Source organism: Gorilla gorilla, chromosome 4, assembly GCF_029281585.2.
Source record: "Gorilla gorilla gorilla isolate KB3781 chromosome 4, NHGRI_mGorGor1-v2.1_pri, whole genome shotgun sequence".
In the NCBI taxonomy this organism is placed as follows: domain Eukaryota; kingdom Metazoa; phylum Chordata; class Mammalia; order Primates; family Hominidae; genus Gorilla; species Gorilla gorilla.
The window spans coordinates 95,342,679-95,366,997 of NC_073228.2; the positions used below are offsets into that span (position 1 = coordinate 95,342,679).

General features: G+C 39.1%; 1 long non-coding RNA gene across 4 annotated transcripts in view; it reads right to left on the minus strand.

Annotated features, from left to right (window-relative positions):
* Positions 1-24,319, minus strand: part of LOC109026834 (uncharacterized) — a 131,178-nt gene that overhangs the window by 41,189 nt on the left and 65,670 nt on the right. For 2 of the 4 annotated variants that reach the window (XR_008679709.2, XR_008679706.2), the window contains 5 exons: positions 22,222-22,437; positions 20,341-20,402; positions 16,011-16,115; positions 15,160-15,418; positions 14,357-14,406 (listed from right to left, as the gene is read on the minus strand). This is a non-coding gene — a long non-coding RNA (uncharacterized lncRNA). Of the gene's footprint in view, positions 1-984; positions 14,407-15,159; positions 15,419-16,010; positions 16,116-20,340; positions 20,403-22,221; positions 22,438-24,319 lie in introns of those variants that run through there. The other 2 variants (XR_010133904.1, XR_010133905.1) reach the window with 2 other exon arrangements.

The window sequence follows — 24,319 nt, forward strand, 5'->3', positions numbered from 1 at the left end:
CGGTTTCATTAAGAAGGAAAGCACTAGTAGCAGTCTGGCAACAGATGTTATTGGTCCATTTTACAGATCAGAAAGCTGAGGCTCAGTGAGAATATGTAAACTTGTCGAAGGCCATACAGCTCATTTAAATTCGTGATTCTGGTTTAAAAATAAAGCCTACCTATGTCGGGTGTGGTGGCTCACACCTGTAATTTCAACACTTTGGGAGACAGAGGTGAGTGGATCACTTGAGATCAGGAGTTCAAGACCAGCCTGGCCAACATGGTGAAACCCCATATCTACTAAAAATACAAAAATTAGCCAAGTGTGGTGGCACACACCTGTAATCCCAGCTACTCAGGAGGCTGAGGCAGGAGAACCGCTTGAACCCGGGAGGCAGAGATTGCAGTGAGCTGAGATCATGCCACTGCACTCCAGCCTAGGCAATAGAGTGAGACTCTGTCTCAAAAAAAGATGTCCAAAAAAAATAAAATAAAGCCTAGCTAAATCCAAATCCAGTTATTCCTCTTTTTCTTACTTTAGCCTGTAACTCTTAAAAATTTAGTTACTGGAACTGGTAAGTCAGACTAACTTTGTAACTTGATTTTGAATCTTTCAGACATCTTGTAGCACTGGACTAGAACTCCTCAAATTAGCTCTTAATGGTTGCAGAGCTGGGGATGGAGCTGGAACTACAGCAATGGTTCTCAACCTTGCCTACACATTGGAATTATCTGGAGTGTTTAAAAAATGCAGATGCCTAGGTTCTACCACCAGAGATGATAATTTAATTGATCTGAGGTATGGCTCATGCATCAGGACTTTTTTTTTTTTTTTTTTTTTTTTTTGAGACGGAATGTCGCTCAGTCGCCAGGCTGGAGTGCAGTGGCACAATATCAGCTCACTGCAACCTCCGCCTCCCGGGTTCAAGAGATTATCCTGCCTCAGCCTCCCGAGTAGCTGAGACTACAGGCATGCGCCACCACACCCAGCTAATTTTTGTATTTTTAGTAAAGAAGGGGTTTCATGATGTTGGCCAGGATGGTCTCGATCTCTTGATCTCGTGATCTGCCCACTTCGACCTTTCAAAGTGCTGGGATTTACAGAAGTGTGCTACTGTGCCTGGCCACATCAGGATTTCTTAGGGTCCCCCTAGATGATTCTAATGTGCATCCAAGCTGGAAACTACTGGCTTAGAAGCAGAAGTCAAGAGGCCTCAGCTGTTTGCAGAGGAAACCTATGGTCGCTTGTATATTTCAATGGGATAGGAAAAATACTAGAAGACTCATGGGCTTGCATTTTTTTTTTTTTCTTGAACAAGTGGACCATAACCGACTCTTTGTTTTTCCAGTTTAACCTTAGAAAATATGCCCAAAGTCAACAGGTATACAATTAACCTTACAAGTCAAATGGTTCCATGTTCTTAGATTCTAAGTGCTAGTTGTGTGTGACCCTAGGCAAGGTTTTAGAACTGAATCTCCCAAATTGCTCATTACTATTCTATGCTTGGCTAAAACTCTTACATCACCCCACAATGGAATGTGACCCAAGTCAAGAAGAAAACAAAAACATTTGTGTTGTTTTCATGATTAGTAATGCGAATGAAGAAGGATTGAGGTATCTCAAAACAACTTGTACTTTTCCCAAACTATTTAAGACCTGATTCATGTAATACTTACTAATCTTGATGCCTACAAATGATACAGTACATGTATAATTTCTGGATGTGTAAATTCTAGACATTTAATTTGCTTGGACCAAATCCTAATCATAGAACTTATTATTTAAGGTACACACTTAATACAGCAAATACAACAAGTTTCCTATCGCCAGCTTCCATGATCAGAATTCTTGTGCACAGCTCCCTAATAGGAAACAATTAATTATACAATAAATACATGTTTGTTTAGGGTCACTATACATCTTTGTGTGCCTGGAATTGTCCTGGTTTACACCTGTCATTCCAGAATAATTATTAATAGCACCCTCTGTCACTCTCAAAATTGTTTCATTTTTGGTGATAAATTTTCTGGGTACCCTTACACATAGCTCACTCAATCTGCCCTTGCTCTGAAACCACTATAGTGATACATCATGTTTGGAATGTGGTCTATTTCTATTTTGAACACTCCAATAGCTATTCAAGAAAATAAGGCCATTGAAACATTAATCAGTGGATCAACATGTCTTCTTCACATTTTTAAAGAAACATAGAACTGCTTGAACAAATAGGAAACAAATAATAAACTGATAGACATAATCCTAAATATATCGGTAATTACATTTATTCCAGCATAAATGAACTGTAAGTAATTGTATTGTCAATCGATTAACAACATGATGATAAAACACCATTTCTTCAGGCACAAGGTGATAGTGTGGGTTTCTTGTGGCTGCATAGTTGTCTTTCTCCTTGAACGTGCTCCATCTGGCAATGTCACAAATATCACACAGTCCTCTGAATAATTAGACTACCTAGACAAAGTTTTGAAGCATTATAATCTAGCACTGATCAACCAAGAGTACATACTTGTCCAGCATGGAAACTCCTTGACTCAATCAGCACATCTCACCTGGATGAAATCCAAAAACTGAACAGGTTGTAGGTTTTGCTACCTCTGGCACATAGCCAAAACTTGTGGTATGATTTATCTCAAACTATGGACAATATATGCAGATAGTGGTTCAAGACTAGCGTGACCAAAATAAGGTTTTGAAAGAGAAGGGGGGCACCATGATAATTACACTAGCCCAAAATGGATAATTTGAGACTGTCTTGGGTAAACCAGACTACAGTCACTCTAGTCAAGACAAAAAAGAAAAAAGAAAAAGAAAGCAGGACATTGCATTTTATTTACTTCCAAATCCAAGGATTGCTCTTCTAACCAAATCAGGCTGCATTTAGAGAGATGGGTCACAGTTAACAAAATGATTTCTGTATTTCATGGTGTACTCTCATTTCCTTGTTTTATTTATCTTCCAAGTATGTTCTTTTATAGAAGTATATTTTATGGCAACATCAATGAGCAAGAAAATGTCTTGGGGAAAAGTGTCCAAGATAATAAAGGTTCTGGAGAAAAAGAGTCATTTGAGAAATGGGGTGCATTATTTGTATGAAATCTGACCTCAAACACTGTAAGGAGTGTCATTTTTAAGTAGGAATGGGCACGTACTGAACTCCACGGAGCAGAGCATAAACAGATAGATGTTTTTAAAATCCAAGGAAGCAAATTTTAATTCCACATAAGGAAGAACTTTAACACTTACTGGCAACAGAATAAGTTGCTGAATAGAATAGAAAATATATCAGTATGGGAAGTATACAAGTAGAAGCTCAGTAGCCATCAGTAGTGTTACAGAGGAATTTTGTTTGTTTGTTTGTTTTTGAGACAGGGTCTCACTCTGTCACCCAGGATGGAGTGCAGTGGCACAATCACAGCTCACTGCAGCCTCAGCCTCCCAGGCCCAACCAATCCTCCAATCTCAGCCTTGCAGTTAGCTGGGATGACAGGCGTGCACCACCATGCCTGGCTAATTTTTAAATCTTTTGTAGAGGTGTGTTGGGGTAGGGGGAGGGGTTGGTCTCCCTATGTTCCCCAGGCTGGTCTCGAACCCCTGGGCTCAAGCAATGCTCCTGCCTCAACCACCCAAAGTACTGAGATTACAGGTGTGAACCACTGCGCCCGGCTTCAGAGGAGTTTTGATGCACCAGGTGGCGCTGGTAATTTAAGGTTCTCTCGCGAAATTGGTCTTTTCACCTGGCCAGCATCTTATTCCTTCTCCTGGTAACAGCATCCCATTGTTCTTTGTTGAACCACCTCTCCCCCATTTCTACAAGGTATGGTAGAGCTAAAATCATCCTCAGCTTCCAGAAATGGGCATCTGATCCTTATATAGACATTCAGTGACTTTTATCTCCTTGGCCAAGAAAGGGCACATGGTCCACGCTCGGAAAATGTGAAGCAGTCCTAAGACTTTTAAGGAAACTATTCGGAAAAAGAAATCTTTTCCTTTACAGGTTGCTGAAAGGGTAAGAGGTAGGCCCAGAACTTCTGGCAACTATCTTGCTAGCAAGTGGGGGAGGGCTTGCCTGAGAATGACACCAATACAGAGGAAACTATAGCCAAGCAGTGGAGTGAGGGAGACTGAGTCCTGGCTCTTTTTTTTAGCCCATACATCTAATAATGTCTGAAGCCAGATTAACCTCTGGATTTTTAAGTTCTGTGTGTCAAGACATTCCCTTTCATTTTTAAGCCAGTTTGAGTTCAGTTTTTAAAAATTATTTGAAACAGAAAGAATCCTGAATAATACAGGTCCCTTCCAACAAAATAAAACTTGATTATACTAACATGTACTCTATATATCTAGCTTGGCAGATTTCTAGTTATTTCTAGTAGATTTCTAACATTTCTAGTAATGCTTTGATGGTAGTTAGATGCAGTTACTTGCTGTAAGTAATTGGAAATAATAAAACCTCATTGTTTTAAAAGTGAGTATTTCACATTGATATAGACAATCTTTCCCATTTCATTTGAATTAATGAGATGTTGCTGCACAATATGTGCTAGGTTTATCTTATGCTGGTGATCCTCAACCTGGGGCTCCTAGAAGTGGTAATGTTAATGAACGCATTTTACTTAATATTAAAATATTTTCAAGTACGAGGTCCATGGTTGACTTTTAAAAATAAATATTTGTAAAGGGGTTGTTTAAAAAGAATTTTTAAAAAGGAATTCATAACAGTAGTAAAATATTGGGAAATGCCTCAACAAATGCTATGGTAGTTGATATCGTGGTTTCTAGCAACTCTAGCTGGAGTTAAGCAGGAAAGGAATTTATTAAAAGGATAGTGAATAATTTGTAAACACATCGGCAGGGCTGGAGAGCCCAATTTCAGGATAAAATCTGAAAGTTTCACACTAAGTGAAACTTTATTGTTTATAAGGAAGTAATATTAATAGGTGTCTTTGCCACAGTCACAAGAAAAAAGACCCCTGTTCTTGATTTCTTCCATCACTAACCCTTAAAGTCCAGTTCTGAACCTAACTAAGTCTCATGACAATAAACTGTCTTCAAAAGAAGCTGTTAAATGTCTGGCATTGTTAGCCTCATTAGCGATAGACTCTTTTTACCCCACACCAAGATTCAAGAGTAGGAATTCTCAAATAGAGTATAGAATGGGACTTGGTTGCCATACAGCCAAAATGAATCACGAATGTCCACTATAAGCCAAACTTCCGGCAGCTCAGCACCAACTTACAAGCTTCTCCCCATGCTTAAAGTTCCAGGAAAAAAAAATGTTCCTACTTAACTAAGTAACTATTCTTCCTCATATAAAAGGGACCAGTTGAAGTTTCATCCAGATCAAAATTCAGGCGTTCTGGAAGATGTCCAATTCTTCTGGAATTGTGCCATGGTATTGTCTCAATATTCTGTAAACTATGGACTAATTTGTAAAAGCCACTATTAATAAAGAAATAATAGAACGGAGATACAATGTAGGAAAAACAGTTAAGATTTATACATATATACATGAAAGAAAATATGGGTAGGTGTTACAGTCTTATTTCTATAATTTGTCTTGGTGCTGTATTTGCACTGATGACTCAACTCCTCTATTATCAATTTCAAGTTTCTTTTCCCCTCAACCAAGGATTTACCTATACCTTGATCCTGAGAAAGCTGTCCCTTTATCATTCTTCCCATATTGGGTTGCTGTGGATTTCCTTTAACTTTTGATGCTGGACATGGCAGTATTAAGAAGCACCCCAGAGGATTGCTGGATTTCTACCAACACCCTTCTTGATCCTATTGTGTAATAGCAACACTGTTTCCCCATTATAGCTAGAATCATCATTTCTGTCATATCATAATCTTCTTTTTGACTTTTCATCCTGTGGTTTTAGAATTGGAAATGAAAAAGTGGCAAACTCAGTTTCCAATGCAATTAAGCCAGTGTTTACTTGGTACCCTGTGGAAGCAACCCTCCTTTGGCCTCTAAGACCCCCTAAACCAGCAGATCCCAGGGGGACTGGAGTGTGATGCAAGCTTTTGTGATTCAGCCACTATGTGATTTTATGAGAGGTGTCATTCCAGTTCTGCCCCTTTATTGCTAAATTCATGCATTCAGGCCACGGAAGCATTGGTACCATAAAACTGTCACAGCTTCAGACCACATACCATATTTCATATGCTAGCACCCCAACTGCACAACGTGTTAACTTCCGGCTGGCATCATAGTTGAATATTTGGTATCCCATCTCATAGTTTTATAAGGCAGACTGCTACCATGTATCATGAGATACATGGTAAAGTCAGTAATCCCATCAACATTAATCCATTTTCTTATTTTTAACTTTCTCAATTAGAAGTTATACTGTATGGTACTTCTTGATGGAGAATACATTTAATAAGTCTACAAATGGTAAGGCTGACAGAAACATATGGGGAACAAAAAGCAAATACAGTAGTCCCCCCTTATCCATTGTTTTGCTTTCCAGTTTCAGTTATCTGCAGTCAATAGTGGTCCAAAAATATTAAGTGGAAATTCTAAAAATAGACAACTAATCAGTTTTAAATTACACACCATTCTGAGTAGCATGATGAAATCTTGCACCATCCTGCTCTGTCCTGCCCTGGACATGAATCTGGACATGAATCATCCCTTTGTCTGATATATTCACACTATACATGCTAGCTGCTTGATACTGTATAGGAAAAAAACATAGTGTATGTAGTAGTCCTTTCTCATGCTGCTATAAGGACATACATTTTATAAAGAAAAGAGGTTTAATTGACTCACAGTTCCACAGGGCTTGGGAGGGCTCAGGAAATTTACAATCATGTCAGAAGGGAAAGCAAACATGTCCTTCTTCACATGGCAGCAGGAAGGAGAAGAATGAGTGCCTAGCAAAGGGGGAAACCCCTTATAAAACCATCAGATCTTGTGAGAATGAATACACTGTCATGGGAACAAGATGGGGGAAATCACCCCCATGATTTAACTATCTCCACCTGGTCCCTCCTACAACACATAGGGATTATGGGAACTACATTCAAGATGAGATTTGAGTTTGGACACAGCCAAACCATATTATTCTGCCCCTTGCCCCTCTGAAATCTCATGCCTTCACAATTCAAAACACAATCATGCCCTTCCAACAGTCCCTCAAAGTCTTAACTCATTCCAGCATTAGCCCAAAAGTCCAAGTCCCAAGTCTCATCTGAGATAAGTCCCTTCCACCTATGAGCCTGTACATTCAAAAGTAAGCTAGTTACTTCCTAGATACAATGAGGGTACAGGCATTGGGTAAATACACCCATTCCAAATGGGAGAAATTGGCCAAAACAAAGGGGCTACAGGCCCCATCCAAGTCCAAAATCCAATAGGGCAATCATTAAACCTTAAAGTTCCAAAATGATCTCCTTTGACTCCATGTCTCACATCCAGGTCACACTGATGCAAGAAGTAGACTCCCATGACCTTGCGCAGCTCTGCCCCTGTGGCCCTGGAGGGTACAGCCCTCCTCCCAGCTGCTTTCATGGGCTGGTGTTGAGTGCCTGCAGCTTTTCCAGGTGCACTCTGCAAGCTGTCCTGTTGGCGGATCTACCATTCTGGGATCTGGAGGACAGTGGCCCTCTTCTCACAGCTCCACTAGGCAGTGCCCCAGTGGGGAATCTGTGTGAGGACTCCATCCCCACAATTCCACTTTCACACTGCCCTAGCAGAGGTTCTCTATGAGGGCCCTGTCCCTGCAGCAAACTTCTGCCTGGACATCCAGGTGTTTCCATACATCCTCTGAAATCTAAGTGGAGGTTCCCAAATCTCAGTTCTTGACTTCTGTGCACCTGCACACTCAACATCATGTGGAAGCTGCCAAGGCTTGGGGTTTGCACTCTCTGAAGCCATGACGTGAGCTGTTCCTCGGCCTCTTTTAGCCACGACTGGAGTGGCTAGGGCACAGGGCACCAAGTCCCTAGTCTGTACACAGCAGGGGGGCACTGGGCCAGGCCCACAGAGCCCTTTTTCCTCCTAAGCCTGCGGGCCTATGATAGGAGGGGCTGCGGTGAAGTTCTCTGACATGCCCTGGAGTCACTTTCCCAGTGTGTTGGCCATTAACATTCAGCTCCTAATTACTTATGCAAATTTCTGCCCTGGGCTTGAATTTCTCCCTAGAAAATAAGTTTTTCTTTTCTGTTGCATTGTCAGGCTGCAAATTTTCCAAACTTTTATGCTCTGCTTCCTCTTGAATGCTTTACCACTTAGAAATTTCTTCTGCCAGATATCCTAAATCATCTCTCTCAAGTTCACAGTTCCACAGATCTCTAGGGCAGGGGCAAAATACCTCAGTCTCTTTGCATAGCAAGAGTAACTTTACTCCAGTTCCCAACAAGTTCCCCATCTGCATCTGAGACCACCTTATCCTGGACTTCATTGTCCATATCACTATCAGCATTTTAGTCAAAGACATTCAACAAGTCTCTAGGAATTTCCAAGCTTTCCTACATCTTCCAATCTTCTTCTGAGCCCTCCAAACTATTCCAACCTCTGCCTGCTACCCAGTTCCAAAGTTGCTTCCACATTTTCGGGTGTCTTTGTAGCAGCACCCTACTCTGCAGTACAAATTTGCTGTATTAGTTTGTTCTCATGCTGCTATAAAGACATACACAAGACTGGGTAATTTATAAGGAAAATTGATTGACTCACAGTTCCACAGGACTGGGGAGGCCTCCAGAAACTTACAATCATGGCAGAAAGGGAAGCAAACGTTTCCTTTCTCACATGGCAACAAGAAGGAGAAAAATGAGTGCCCAGCAAAGGGGGCATCACCCTTATAAAACCATCAGATCTCATGGCTGCACACGATGACTCATGCCTGTAATCCCAACACTTTGGGAGGCTGAGGCAGCAGGCAGATTACCTGAGGTCAGGAGTTCGAGACCAGCCTGGCCAACATGGTGAAACCACATCTCTACTAAAAATGCAAGAATTAGAAGAGCATGGTGACAGGTGCCTGTAATCCCAGCTACTCAGGAGGCTGAGGCAGGAGACTCACTTGAACCCAAGAGGCAGAGGTTGCAGTGAGCTGAGATCGTGCCACTGCCCTCCAGCCTGGGCAACAGAGTGAGACTCCATCTAAAAATAGATAAATAAACAAATAAATAAAAGATAAAACCATCAGATCTCGTGAGAACTAACTCACTATCACTAGAACAGGATGGTGTTGAACTTCCATGATTCAATTATCTCCACCAGGTCCCTCCCACAACCCATGGGGATTATGGGAGCTACAATTCAGGAAGACGTTTGGTTGGGGATACAGCCATTCCATATCAGTGTATATAGGATCCATTACTGTGCAGTTTCAGGCATCCACTGGGGTCTTGGAACTTATCCCCTATGGATAAGGGGGGACTACTCTACAAATGCTATCCCAACTTAAAATTATTTATTTATCATTTTACTTATTTTTTATATCTTTCCCGACTGGAAGATAAACTCCCTGAGGACAAGAACCTTCTCTCTTTTGTGTGCCACTCTATTATAGACACATTCCTGTGGGAAATTATGATCTTTCAGACATTATTCATCCATAATTCAAAAAACCTTTGCACATGAAACAGCAGGCAAAGGTTTTAAAAGTACAAATTAATCAGAGCAATAAAAACTTTCCAGGAAAATCAATAACATTTTAAATTGGACACTGCTTAAAATACAACACTGCAGAGTAATAGATGGCATGGCTTTCTGAAAAAGAGAAAGACCTCGCCTTACGACTTACAATGGAAACACCTACAAAATTCTTTTTAATGGGCTATAAAAATAGATGTTCAAATATAGCTGCCTTGAACAATTTCTTTATGTGTTTATAGCTTTAACCCAGGGCCTCATCCTAAGAATTTTTGCTACTGATAATGAAGCTGTATTTTTTAAAAAATGAAAATGGTATGTACCTGTGATCTTTTAGGATGACAGTCTAATTAAGATTAGCAACTAGAGAGAAAGAAAACCCAAGCTAAACGTTTCTGTACTTTAGTAAATTCTACCCTCTATGGTCCTAATAGCAATAGCATGGCCACTTTGAGCAGTGCTGCAAGGCAGTTGCTCACACACACAATACTTAGCCATGAATGGGTGGCTTGAAGCCACCAGGAAGACAGGTTTAAATTGGCAACATCATTTTCCTGATTCGACCCTGTGACTAAAGCGTCCTGCTTTGGGATTTGGGTCAGTCAATCAGCAGGTATTTATCTGGTGCTTACTTTGTGCCTGGGACGCTGTCAACTCAGCAGAAAAAACATAAGCAAAGACAAAAAAGTTAGAGGTAAGAGAAAAAAAGCCAAAATAACAAAAACCGAGATTACAAAACACTGAAGACAGTGTTAGTACCGCTGCAAGGAGAAAGAGATAATTTAATGTTTACAGATACAAGAAGTGAAGAATTACCTCCACCTAAACTCTTGATTTAAATCAAATATACCTGATAAACATATGCTAAATGCATTGGATACATATTTTTAAAACACATGTTTTAGTTGTTATTCCCCAGTGAGAAGTACAGGTGCAGCATGGCCTTTTATAATGATAATAGACAATTATATGCATTACCCTACCCTAAAAGTTCTCACTCCACTCAAACAGTTATTTGACAATGTTTATTAGCTCAAATATGAGGTACAGGCAAGCATTATCAGACAGTCCCTAGAACTGTGACTGATTCCTAAATCACTCTACTGAAAAGAAAAATGTGGTATCCAGGCCTGAGAGTCAGTCACTGTGAGGGTCTGACATTTACATTCAGAGAGGATCTGACCTGCTATTGCAGCTACTTTCACATCCTTGACCTTCAAATCTTCTCCTCTGACCTTGCATCCCTATTGCTGGGCCAGGAGAGACCAGATCAGACCGTGTGCACACATGCAGAAATGTCACAGCCTCGAATATTTTACTTTATATGTAGGTCCAGTCCTCATAGCCATGAACCCTTGACATGTAAAACCGCTATGATTTTGTACCAACAGGTATCTCAGCTAAGTTGCTGAGATGAGGTAGCCACTTACCACATTGTCTAGCCTCTTAGCAGTGGCCACAGCTCCTACCTCACAGAAGAAAATTGCAGTCAACAGCTGTATAACCAGGCCATGACTCTTTGCTCTTCTCTACCCATCTCAGAGTTTGTTCCTCTACTAAATTCTTCTTGGTTTCAAAAGCAGAGTCCCTACCCTCTCTTGCAAAATTTTGTTTCATAAATTGTTTTCTCAAATATTATATTTCAATCTTACCTTCCTTCTGTCTATAAAACCATTAGCCTCATCCAATCTAAAAAATACAAATAAAACACTCTAACTCAACTCTGTACCCACTTCATAGTTCTGTACCCACTTCATGGGGGTTCACAAGAACCACTCTGTTCCTCTGCCCCCTCTCTCCTCTTTCACAGCCAAACTCCGCAGAAGAATGGTCTTCAATCTCCAGCTACATTTCTTGATATTCCAGTTTCTCCCCAATCTCCACCTATTTTCCTTATATCTCAGTTTCCCACATTTCCCTGGCAAAGCTCATCCACGACTTTCCTATTGCCAAATCCCTTACGGTCCTTTTAGTTCTTACATTAAATTATCTATGTTTTTGCTATGGAGAACTTGAAACTCTCCCCCTCCTCGCTTTCAGAGACATCAACTTTTCTGACTATTTCTTGTCTTCATTACTGGTGCCTGCTTTTTAAATGTTGTTGTTTCTTTTTTTGTTACTCTAAAATTTTTCCTTGGGAAATTGTGCTGGTAACTTTTAGATCTACATGTCCTTCTCTACCTTTTAGATAACTAGTCCATATCCTTCCCCACATACCCAATTGCCTATTCTTCTCTCCATCTTGAAGTCCCAGATAAATTAAACTCAACAGATTCTAAGCAGAGTTCATCTTTCTCTCAAAACTTCCTCCTCAGTCTGTTGTCCTTATTTTAACAAATGTCATCACTACTTTTATCCCAATGGTTTCTTGCCTTCCATATTTTAATCTAGTCTGTTCCCTCTGCTGAGATTACACTTTTGTCCCACTTGTCTGCCTATGAATGCTTCCTCAACTTCAAGCTTGAGAATCACCTCCTTCATGGAGCACTCCCAGCCTGGCCAGGTAAAAGTGACCACTGCTAGCCGCCTGCTACCACCCTTAAAGAGATACTCCAAACAGTATGTGTAGCACTGAATTATGAAGGAGGAGCATGTTTTAGGGAGAAAGAAGAGCACATGGAAAAGCCCTACGATAAGAAGGAGTTTGGGCTTTTGAGGGACCACAAGAAGCTCTGTGGCTGGGTGGAGCACTAGGCCAAAGGGACAGTGGCATGAAACCAGCTAAGATTGTTAGAAACTGGAGGGATGGTGGAAGAATGGAGAAGGGAGGTGGGGTCCCAGTCATTCAGGACCTTGCAGGCCATGGTATAGCTTTTTCCATGCTATTCTACCTACCATGGGAAGCCAAGGACATTTCTAAAGCTGGGAGTGACAAAATCCAATGTAGACTTTAAAATGACCTCTCCAGCTGCAGTGTGAATAGATTTCAGAGAAGCAAGATTGTTAAAGAGGTGACTAGCTAGTTAGGAAGTCATTACAATAATCCAGCCAGAAAATGATAGTCACTTAGCGTGGAGTAGTAGTAGGGATGAGAGAGAACATAGTCAAAATTTTTGTCAAACTTTCTCGTACAAGCAAACAAATGAGACTATGTTGCTTGATTAAACTAATAATCAGTTTCAGGATGTTCCATGGTCATTACTGGCTGCATCCTGTGACCATCTGGAGACCAGAATGACCAGCCAAGCCCCTATGTCTTTGCACACGCACAAAAACAACTTCTACAGAATTAATTGGCATGCTCCACAAAGTTTGCTGTGTTCTTTGAACTCTCTTGACCTTGGGAAAATGCTTTTCTCACAGAAAACTTTTCAGCCAATTGAGCTTGGACTCTTCTTAAAGGTCACATGGACTCTTGTATTGGAAATACTATTTGTACATTTGTATTTCCTTTGTTAGTTCCAGAGTCTACATTCCTCTCATAGAGCAAACAAAGGCTAAAGGAAGATCAATGAAGAAGAGAAATGAAGGACATACTGGAAATAAACTTCCTGAAGAAACTGCATGGGAAACAAATGCCACTAAAACTACTAGGTAGAAATAATATCTATATGCCAGACACAGCAATAAAAAAATCGATAATCACATACAGACAACTTTCATGAGATCTGTGTGCCTAGGAACAGAGTAATAGGTAGTGTCAGAAGATAAAATTATAAAAAATTAAGTTTAAAGATTCCAAATGGCTTAGTTGTGATTCTAGAATCAGGCAACACTCCATCCCATAAAATAGAATAAGTGTTCCAATGAGTTGGACCGTGGAGGTTGGCTTTATAGACAGAAAATGAGCTGAAGAAGGCTGACATAACGAACAAAAAGAGACTGATCATTTCAAAGTTACTTTCCTTGTAAGACAGGGACAGGGAGACAGAATAATAAAGAGTTAACTGGTTGGTTAACACCAGTTTACTTCAGATCACTCCTTAATGTAAGGATTAAAACAAGAGGAACTTCATTATCATGCCAAGTGAAGATTGCAACAGGCCTGTTAGAAAAATTAAGCTATTTGTCCCTCTTGATTTCTTGGAAGACCAGATAATAACTCAGTTTTAGTTTGGTGAGTGTGGGTGACTCCATTTGTGGTTTTTAGTCTAATCTGCTGGGGCCTAGTGCAGGAGTTAATGGCCTCCTATAATGCTTGTTTAACAACTTCCCTCTTTTGGTGAGGTTCTCACCCAGGTGAGAGTAAGATCAAAAATAAAGGCATTGGCCAGGTGCGGTGGCTCATGCCTGTAATCCCAGCACTTTGGGAGGCCAAGACAGGCAGATCACCTGATGTCAGGAGTTCGAGACCAGCCTGGCCAACATGGTGAAACTCCATCTCTACTAAAAATACAAGAAAGTAGCCAGGCACGGTGTCGGGTGCCTGTAATCTCAGCTACTTGGGAGGCTGAGGCAGGAGGAACACTTGAAACTGGGAGGCTGAGGCTGCAGTGAGCTGAGATCATGCCACTGCACTCCAGCCTGGGCAATGAGAGCGAGATTCCGTCTCAAAAAAAAAAAAAAAAAAAAAAATTTTTAAATCAAAACGAAAGGTATTAACACTACTCTTAGTTACCATCATTCTGGGTTTCCAGTCTCAATATGTCATTGGTAGGTTACAGTGTTCTCATGAAAATGCATTTCTTTGCACTGAAGGAAAACCATTTGATATTTGACAGATAGCTGTGTGCAAAAAGTTAAAACTTTTCAAGAAAAAATAATGCACCAGGCAGGCTATTTGTATGACTATTAGGAAGATATTACCAAGAGTTTGGAGTATGCTCCTAAGCCAGGGTCTTGATGAATTGAACCACCTAAAATTGAACAGATCAAAGAATGAATCAGATGAGGATCTACCCATTTTAACCAAGTAGGCTGATCATTAAGTTTTTGCAACTGTCTCCACAATACCCTATGTATTTATCTATGTGCAACAAGAAGTGTCAACTGCACAGATTCCTCCTTGTTCAGTAAATAGTAGGCAGCAATTCTATCATCTAGCAACATAGGAAAATGTCAAATTAAAGCAGAGAATACTAACTCTATAAAAGAGACCGCTAGTACAATGTGAACAAACATCGTGTTAGGAATGTTGCTAATGTTACCCGTTAGGTACATTCAAAGATCTCTTAAGTCCTGTAAAGGTTTAGGTTTGAGCCAGGCATGGTGGTACATTCCTAAATTCCCAGCTACTCAGGAAGCTGAGGTGGAAGGATTGCTTGCGCCCAGTTCAAGGTTGTAATGTGCCATGATTATGCTTGTGAATAGCCACTGCACTCCAGCCTGGGCAACATAGCAAAACCCCACTTATTTTAAAAAAATGGATTTGACGTGACAGATCCAATGCTTTGTGAAGTTACTCACAAAAACTACTGACTGAAATTCTAACTACAGCATTATCCTGTTAAGTGAAAGAGATAAGCATAAATAACCAAAAATTAAGAAGGGTAAGAGTTGTCTGAGCTCAGGCATTTCAGACCAGCCTGGGCAATGTGGTGAGGCCCCATCTTTACAAAATATAAAAGAAAAAAATTGTTAAAGAAAAATAAGAAGGGTAAGAGTCTTACTATGATATGGAGTCTTGTTCCTCTGGTTTTGTGAAAAGCTATCCACAGGATGAAGTCAGAGACTTATCCTAATTTGCAGTTTGAATATCTTCAGTTGTGGCATCAGACATTCTCACAAACTATCTGTGTGGCTCAAACATCAGGCATGAGACTTGTCCCTTGGAATGTATATTGAATTGTCAAACTTTGGCTATAGGGTTTCAGGAACAGAGCAGTTCTCATTCTTTGTTGAAGAGTTGTACCCAGATATTAGAGAAAACTAGAAAGAATTTGGAATCCAGTTTACAGATAGATCATAAAAATTCAAAGGCAATAAACAGGGCTACAAGCAAATAACAGATGTACTGTACTTTTCTTCTGAAACATAATTTTTCTCTCTACAGTTACCCCCATTTTTATTAAAGATAATCATGGTAAGACCAATATGATTGTAAAATAAGTTTAGCCTCAAACTTGGCCTGATATTTACATAAGTGCAGCAAGAATAGCCACATAAGCTCACTCCTTTTAAATTTGCTTTACTGTAAATTTTCACAAGGAAACTCAGATTGGACTTTTAAAAACCTCTTTATGCTAGGAAGTCAAACCAAGGCAGATATCAGACTTTGCCTACAGTATGTAATATCTTGAAGTTCTCTGGCCTGCCAAGAAGTGATAACTGTTTATTCACTCTCTGAAGGGTTGGGAACTCCTGAAGCCAGGCATTCTATGCTCATTTTCAAATATGACATTCCAGTCAAAGCCTCAGTAATATATTCAATATTTCAACTGTATCTTGTTAAAGGATACAGTTAAATTCTTATTGAACTTATGTAAATACTCATATTTAACATAAAAATAAGAATACTCACTAATAGTTTCTGAATTTTGGAGAGATCAAGTAGGGAAGAAAAGCAAATATTTCCATTTTTATGTACAAAAGAATACTTTATCAAATTGCTGTAGGCTGCACACAGCTGAAAAGAAAAAGAAATTCCTTAAATTTGGAAAACAAAACATGAAAAGAACCAGCATTGGCTCAAATTTTTAAAAGCCATAAAACCTCATACGTTTTCTTCATCAGTTCATTCAGTCTAATGTAATTAATTTTTGCTGTGTTTAATCTTAGTTAGCAGCTTCACAAACCCATCAGTTTTGTTGTTATTGTTGTTTTTGTTGTTTTGAGACAGAGTCTCTCTCTGTTGCCCTGGTTGGAGTGCAGTGGTGCTATCTCGGCTTACTGCAACCTCTGCCTCCTGAGTTCAAGCAATTCTTGTGCCTCAACTCCCCAAGTAGCTGGGATTACAGCGCTACCACACTAGCCTAATTTTTGCATTTTTTCAGTAGAGACGGGGTTTTGCCATATTGTCCATCCAAGCTGGTCATGAACTCCTGACCTCAAGTGATCGGCCCACCTTAGCCTCCCAAAGTGCTGGGATTACAGGTATGAGCCACCACACCCAACCCCATCAGTTTTTTCACTTGAGTTTTAGAAATTCCTACCCAGTTTAATAATATCTCAGTTATCAGAAACCTGTACTTGTCAGAATTCGTTCCATTCTCTTCATGAACCTCCTTAAAGATACAATGCTTTAAGATTGCAAAAGGCTTTCAGAAAAGCATCAGAATAAAGCAATTAACTGCAGGCAACAAGACATAAAATGGCCATGGTTCAAAATCTGATGAGCGTCCATAGTGACCCACTTGGCAAGGAAATTTTTTTTTCTGTGGTGTACAACACTGGAACATAATAACCAAAATTATTACTGATAACATCATAATTTTTGAAATCTCATACAATTTTGGAGCACATATTAATAATATGTCCATACAAATATAACTCAAAGAAGGTTAAACATTTCTTATTTGACAATATTTCTTATATAATTTAACACATCAAATAAGCCTACTTCAGTTTAATACTTCTTTAATACATCATTTGAGAAGTTCTAGAACCCTGTGGAACATCTCAAAGTTAGTTCAAGGTTAAAAAGACTTAAATTGAGAATTTGATTTGGGGAAGTCTGTAAAAATAAAGGTTTCAAATGTTTGATCAAAAATAGGATCACACGGCCAGGCATGGTGGCTCACTCCTGTAATCCCAGCATTTTAGGAGGCCGAGGTGGGCAGATCACTTGAGGTCAGGAGTTCCAGACCAACCTGACCAACATGGCGAAACCCCATCTCTACAAAAAATACAAAAATTAGCTGGGCATGTTGACACACACCTATGGTCCCAGCTATTCAGGAGACTGAGGCAGGAGAATCACTTAAGCCCGGGAGGCAGAGGTTTCAGTGAGCTGAGATGGCGCCACTGCACTCCAGCCTGGGGGACAGAGCGAGACTGTCTCTAAATAAATACATATATAAATAAATGAAACTTTGACTAATATTTTCCAATTCTGAATCTGACAAGTCATTCTGAACTCCATTTTCAAATTCCATGGCCTTTCTATAACTAAAACCACTTCCATGTTTCCTTTTCTTTTTTTCTTCACCTAACATAATGGTGTGCTGGTAATGTTTAACAGACAGCTCTCCAGGGTAAAACAACAACAACAACAACAAACCCTGATTTATTGTGTTCACCCATTTCTGTGGTATAGCTACTCCTGTCTATCATGCCTGATTTCAAACTATCAATATGATGTCACTAAATGTGGAGTTGGAAAGACACACTCATGACTGGTTCTCATTAATCGGTTTACAGAAGCTCCAGCACACCATTGATATAACATACCTCTTTACATCCCACTACAAGTCATACAGAATTTGGTCTGTGAAAAATTTTTATTTAACTGTTTAAGGCAGCTTTTGGGGTTGTAGTTGAGGAGATTGGACATAAGATATTTAGATCTGGAATCTAATCGATAAGACAACTGCCAAGGTACACTTAATAGTGTTAATAATGATGATAATTTTCTACCTCAAAGGAAAAAACTAAAATTCTATTTGAATTAAAAAGTCCTAATATGTAAATTCCCCAATATATATTCTAAATTGACTATTATTTTTCATTGAGAAGTAAAGGCCTTATGAAATTTTATTCTTGGCATTCCTGTACAGAAATACCGGCTAGTTTTCTATCAGCTGGCTAGCATGTGATTAATATAAAAGTTTTATAGACATAGCAATATGTAACTACAATGACTTCGGGGTTTTTTTTTTTTGTCAAGGGAGAAAATTGTGTTTTTCTTGACTATAACACAAAATAAACTATTTTTAAATTTTACACAAAATCCCCAACAATAAGAGTTTTAACAATCCTGGTAAACTAGGTTTAGAAATAGCAACGTTTTAAACCTCCAAAATATTATGCAATACATTAAGTCCATCTCATACTTATCAATTACACATGAAATTATATGAACAAGCAATTTTTTTGCCATTACACAGATACGCTGTGGCTTTCCTATCGTAGTCCCTATATAAGCCAGAGAGAGAGTAGATAGTGGATAGTGACCTTCGACGACATATAACTTGTTTAGTTATACATGCACACACACACATGCGTGCAAGCTGTTTTGGGATTTCGATTAGGATTTTATGAAGTCTAGAAATCAGCTTGGAGAAAATGATATTTTTATAGTGTTGAGTCTTCCAGTTCATGAACATGACATATCTCTCTGTTGATTTAGGCCTATAAAAACTTCTCTCAATAATATTTTATATATTTATGCATAAGGATCTTGCACATGGCCAGGTGCAGTGGTCCAGGCCTGTAATCCCAGCACTTTGGGAGGCTGAGGTGGATGAATCACTTGAGGTCAGGAATTCAAGACCAGCCTGACCAACATGGTGAAACACTGTCTCCACTAAAAATACAAATGTTAGCCAGGTATGGTGGTGTGTGCCTGTAGTCCCAGCTACTCGGGAAGCTGAGACAGGAGAATCACTTGAACCCAGGAGGCAGAGGCTGCAGTAAGCCGAGATCACGTCACGGCACTCCAGCCTGGACAACAGAGCAAGATTCCATCTCAAAAATAAATAAATAAATAAAAAGACCTTGCACATCTTGATTGGCTCTAGGCATTTTAAATTTTTATGATGTTGTGAATTTTATATTTTCAAACTTGTATTTTATAAATGCTGCTGATGTGTAAATACAACTGATGCTTGCTCTGGGTCATTTTAGATGCCTTTTGCAGATTAGGAGAGTTCTTATCCATCTCTTTTTCTTTCTTTTTTTTGAGATGGCATCATCTCTGTCACCCAGGTTGGAGTACAGTGGTGCGATCTCAGCTCACTGTAACCTCCACCTCCTAAGCTCAAGTGATTCTCCTACCTCAGCCTCCTAAGTAGCTGGGACCATAGGTGCATGCCGCCATGCTCAGCTAATTTTTTGTATTTTTGGTAGAGATGGGGTTTCACCATGTTACCCAGGCTGATCTCGAACTCTTGAGCTCAAGCAACCCACCTGCCTCAGCCTCCCAAAGTGCTGGGATTGGATAGATAGCACACCTAGTGTCTATCTATTTCTAATTTTCTAGAAGTTGAATTTAAATCATGTATGAGTATTGAAATTATTAAAAGATATTTCTGCATCTTTTAAGATGATCAAATCATTTTTCTCTTTTATTCTGCAAGTGTGATGAATTACATTGGTTAATTTTCAAAAGTTAAGTCAATTTACATTTCTTTAATAAACCCCACTTTAATGTAATATATATGCTTACATGGTAGTGTTGTTTATTTTAATTCTACATGCATATTTGTCAAGAACTATGAAAGATATGAGATTTTACTCTACTTGCAAGCTAGCAAGTTAGCCTGCCGTAATTTCAGGGATGCAGGCAGAAGCTACAACATTCCTGAGTCAAAGATAAAGGACATTATTACTTAAGGCACAGGAAGAAGTGTGAGCTTTGTGTTTGTGTCAATTCTCCTCACCCCCCCCCAAAGCCCATTGGGGTGACATGGAGTGGTCCAGGTAGATACTAGGCACATAGTGCATTTGCATCATAACTGAGAAATCCTGAGCAGACAAACTTACTGTGCTTTGGAGGGAGACACTATATCCCAAAGCTCCTTGCTGTACAAACATTCATTAAAAATAGTCTGAAACAAAACTTTCAGTGCCTTTGCTCACAAATCATGCAGGGAGGCCTATAAAGAATTGTCTTCCAATAATATTTAAATTACACAAGATACGACAATTATTATATTTAGTCAACTTCCATTTAGGTATGCCCGCATATTTACCTTTCTCATTGCTCTTCTTTCTTTCTTGAATAGTTGATCTTCCATTAGGAATGATTTTCCTTCTGCCAAAAGAAGTATTTTCTTTATTGTAGGTCTGCTAGAGATCAATTATATCAGTTTTTGCTTAAAAAAACAAATGTCATTATTTCATCTTCATTCTTGGAGGATATTTTCCCTGTGTATAAACTATAGGTTATCTTCTTTGGGTTCTTTGGAAATATCATCCCATTGTTTTCTGGCTTTCATTGTTTCTTTTGAAAAGTACTATGTCAAATTGTTTTCCTTGAAAGTAATCTGTCTTTTCTCTTCTGGCTGCTTTTAAAATTTACCTTATTATTGTTATTTACATCAGTTTTACAATGATGAGCCTAGGTATGAATTTCTTTTTATTTATCCTTAGGAATCATTGAATATAGGCTTATTGTTCTTTATCAACTTTAGAAGATTCTTGACCATTATTTTCTCAAATATTGTTTCTGCCCTATTTCACTCTCCTCTACTTCTTGGATTCCACATGTATATCATATTTTCTCACTGTAATCTCATCATTTCTCTCTTTTTTTTGTCTGCCATTAATTGTGATTTATGATTTTCTGCATATTTTCTTCTGTCCTACCATTCAGATCACAGATTCTCTCTTCAATTGTGTTTAGTCTGCGGTTAAATCCATATATTTTGTTCTTAATTTTAGTTACTGCATTTGCAAATTCTAGCTTTTCTATTTGATCCCTTTTCAGTTTACCATGGTTTAATATTTTTAGCTCTCAGCTATAATTCCAAACCTTGTCTTTTATCTCTATGAATGTAAGAAAGCATAGCTTTTAAAATCAATGTTTGAGGACCCTAATTTTTGGAGTGTTTGCAAGACTGTTTTTAGTTATTTTTCATGAAGTTCTGTCTTCTTAGAGTCTTGGTTATTTTCTATTGTGCATCAGAACTTGTGTTTTAAAAATTATATGTTGACATAATTTGAGGTCTAGCATAAATGTCAACTTTACCCAGGAAAAAGTTTGCATTTGGGACATTTGGGATCTCTAGCAATCTGGAAACACTTAAGATAATTTCAGTGATAAAAGTAATTTGGAGCTGGGCTACAGTCTTTGAGAGAGCCAGTTGGCTTCTACTTCACCCTTATTCCTGGCTATAGTTCTTTGGAGTTACAACCTTATGTGCAAAGAGTCTGATAAGCTTCCACTTGGGAAGGACTTTTATACCCCAGATACCTTTTCTGGAACTTTCAGATGTCTCTAGGAGAAAAGCAGCCTCAATCATAAGGCACAAGGTCTCTTGATTTTTATTTTTTCCAAATCGTGAACTAATTATGCCCTACTTCTTTAGCTTTCAGATACCTTCAAATGGATTTTCCCCCATCTTTTCTATTAAAACTCAGTAGGAGTTTTGGTCTGAATTACTAGTTTGTCACTACTGGAAATGAACATCTCTATTACTTAGTTTTTGTTGCTGTTGTTGCTGTTGTTGTTTTTAATCTCCAGATACTAAATTCTGTTGTATAGTTACTGTTGAAGAACATGGAGTGGAAACAAGCTGTCGTGTAACATTCCTTGTCCCCCACCTAAGCCACATACGCATACCACCACTATCACCACCACCACTACAACTGTAACAACAGGTGTGATTACTCTTCAGGATTCTAGTCAAGGCATTCAGCAGCTGGGTCCATACGTCAGCAGTAAAAGTTGATTGAGACTGACAGGATTGGAATGGGAGGTGAAAAGGGGTGCCAAGGGAAGGAGAATAGACAGGAATTGGGTAATTTTCTGGGGCATGTGTTGGGTAAAGTGGTGGTTCCACACCTACAAACTTGTGCTGCTCTGCTAAGTTGTATCAGGAAAAAGGAAGAGAAACAAAAAACAGATGTACCTTTTCCTCTAGGAAGCTCAACTCCTCTATACGTAAAGTTGTTTCCCTGTAGTAGTTTAACTCCACCACTAGGTCTCCAAAGATGGTGATGTTCCTTGCCACTTGGCATCATTGATAAAGAGACTAACAATTAGAATTAGAATTTCCTCATTCGGTGGAAAAATCCATGCTTAGCACCATGTTATTTCAAGCTGCATGATAGAAGAATGATATTCACTAAACAAAAACAAAACAAAACAAAAAAAAGGTCAATACACTTTGCTTTTTAAATTCTTTCTGATGAGATATTAAACTCATATATGACCAAATTTCCAGCTTTCCATTTTAGGGACTGTCAGTCAGGAGCAGCATTGAGGAGCTAAATGTGGTCATGTCTGCACTCCAAGCCTGCTAAAAATGTTTTAGCTTCCAAACAGACAGAGTGACTGTTTCGTCAGCATGCAGCTGAGGGGTGAATGAGGACAGCCAGGCTGGGTACACTGCCACAGTTGCCTGTGCATGTTCACCTCACATCATAGGTTTTCTTTTCCCCCAGTGCACTCCGTCTTTCTCTCCTTTCTGCTTAAAAAGCACTCATACATTTAAATTTAATTGTAACTTCTTTGTATATCTGTGTGTATACTTGGATGTGTTTTATATCTCTTTTCTAGAGATAAAGTTTATTAAGGGTAGAGATTGTGTCTTCTTCCCTTATAATTAAAGTGATCTGACCACAATCATGTGGATTATGGAGCGGGGCTATGATGCAGTTAGTTAATCCCCTCAGCTAGACTGAACTGAATAATTTCACCATGTGCATGGAGAACTCTGTTAAGCTAGAGTTATCACTGAGCCGCAGACATTTATTGAGCACCTTCTATGTGTCTAGAACTATCCTAGATTATGGAGAAAAAAACACAAAAAGATTCAATCTTTACTTCCAATGTGATCGCACCCTAATTATGAGTATAACTGTGTTTTAGGGAATAAGGCAGTGTGATGAAGACCACAACCATATAAATAAGTAAAACCAACAACGATATTTGAAAACACAGAGAAAACACAAGCAATTCTTTTTGGGGGACTCCAAAAAGACTTCTGAGAAAAGATTACATATAAACTTTTGGTGATTACAAGCCTAACATGAGGGCAAACAGTAATAAAGAACTCCAAGCACAGAGAACAAGACATGTACAGATTAAAAGGTGAGAGAGAGGACTATATGTTTGGGGGTTAGGCTAATGGGTTTCATGAAAAAAGCATAGAAGAACAGTAGGGGTCAGAGTTTTAATGCTTAACAAAATCTGTGGATATCTCCCAGAAATGTAAGTCCAGAAAATTCATCTTATTTCTGTCCTGATAATTCTCGAAGCATCACCATACTGGTTCCCAAACTAGCTCACAGCATGTCATTAACATAAAAGAGCCTTGGAGCAAGGATGCTCAAGGAATCTGGGAATCAATTCTCCTGGTTTGAATCAGATTTGACATATTATAAATTCAAATGCAATAGATGGGTTATAAACTATTTCACTGATTTGTTACTCATTTTTTTCATTTCATTTCACAAATTTACATTTTCTAAATTCATTAGAGTCCCTAGAGCCCTCCTTGGTGACAGAGATAATGCTATGTATTCACCAATTCCTTTTCCTCAGCACACAAGAAGACTGTATTTCTTGACCTCCTATAAATTCATTTTTATTTTATTTTATTTATTTATTTATTTATTTAATTTTTTTTGAGATGGAGTCTCGCTCTGTCACCCAGGCTGGAGTGCAGTGGCACAATCTTGGCTCACTCCAACCTCCGCCTCCCAGGTTCAAGCTATTCTCGTGCCTCAGCCTCCTGAGTAGCTGGGACTACAGGTGTGCGCCATCACACCCTGCTAATTTTTGTAATTTTAGTAGAGACGAGGTTTCACCATGTTGCCCAGGCTGGTCTCAGATTCCTGACCTCAAGTGATCTGCCAGCCTCCATCTCCCAAAGTGCTGAGATTACAGGCATGAACCACCATGCACAGCCTCTTGGCCTCATATAAATTTAGATTGGGGCAAAAATCTGGCAATAAAACATAAACAGAAGTGTTGCCTTGAAAACATCCTTCTTAGTCCTACAA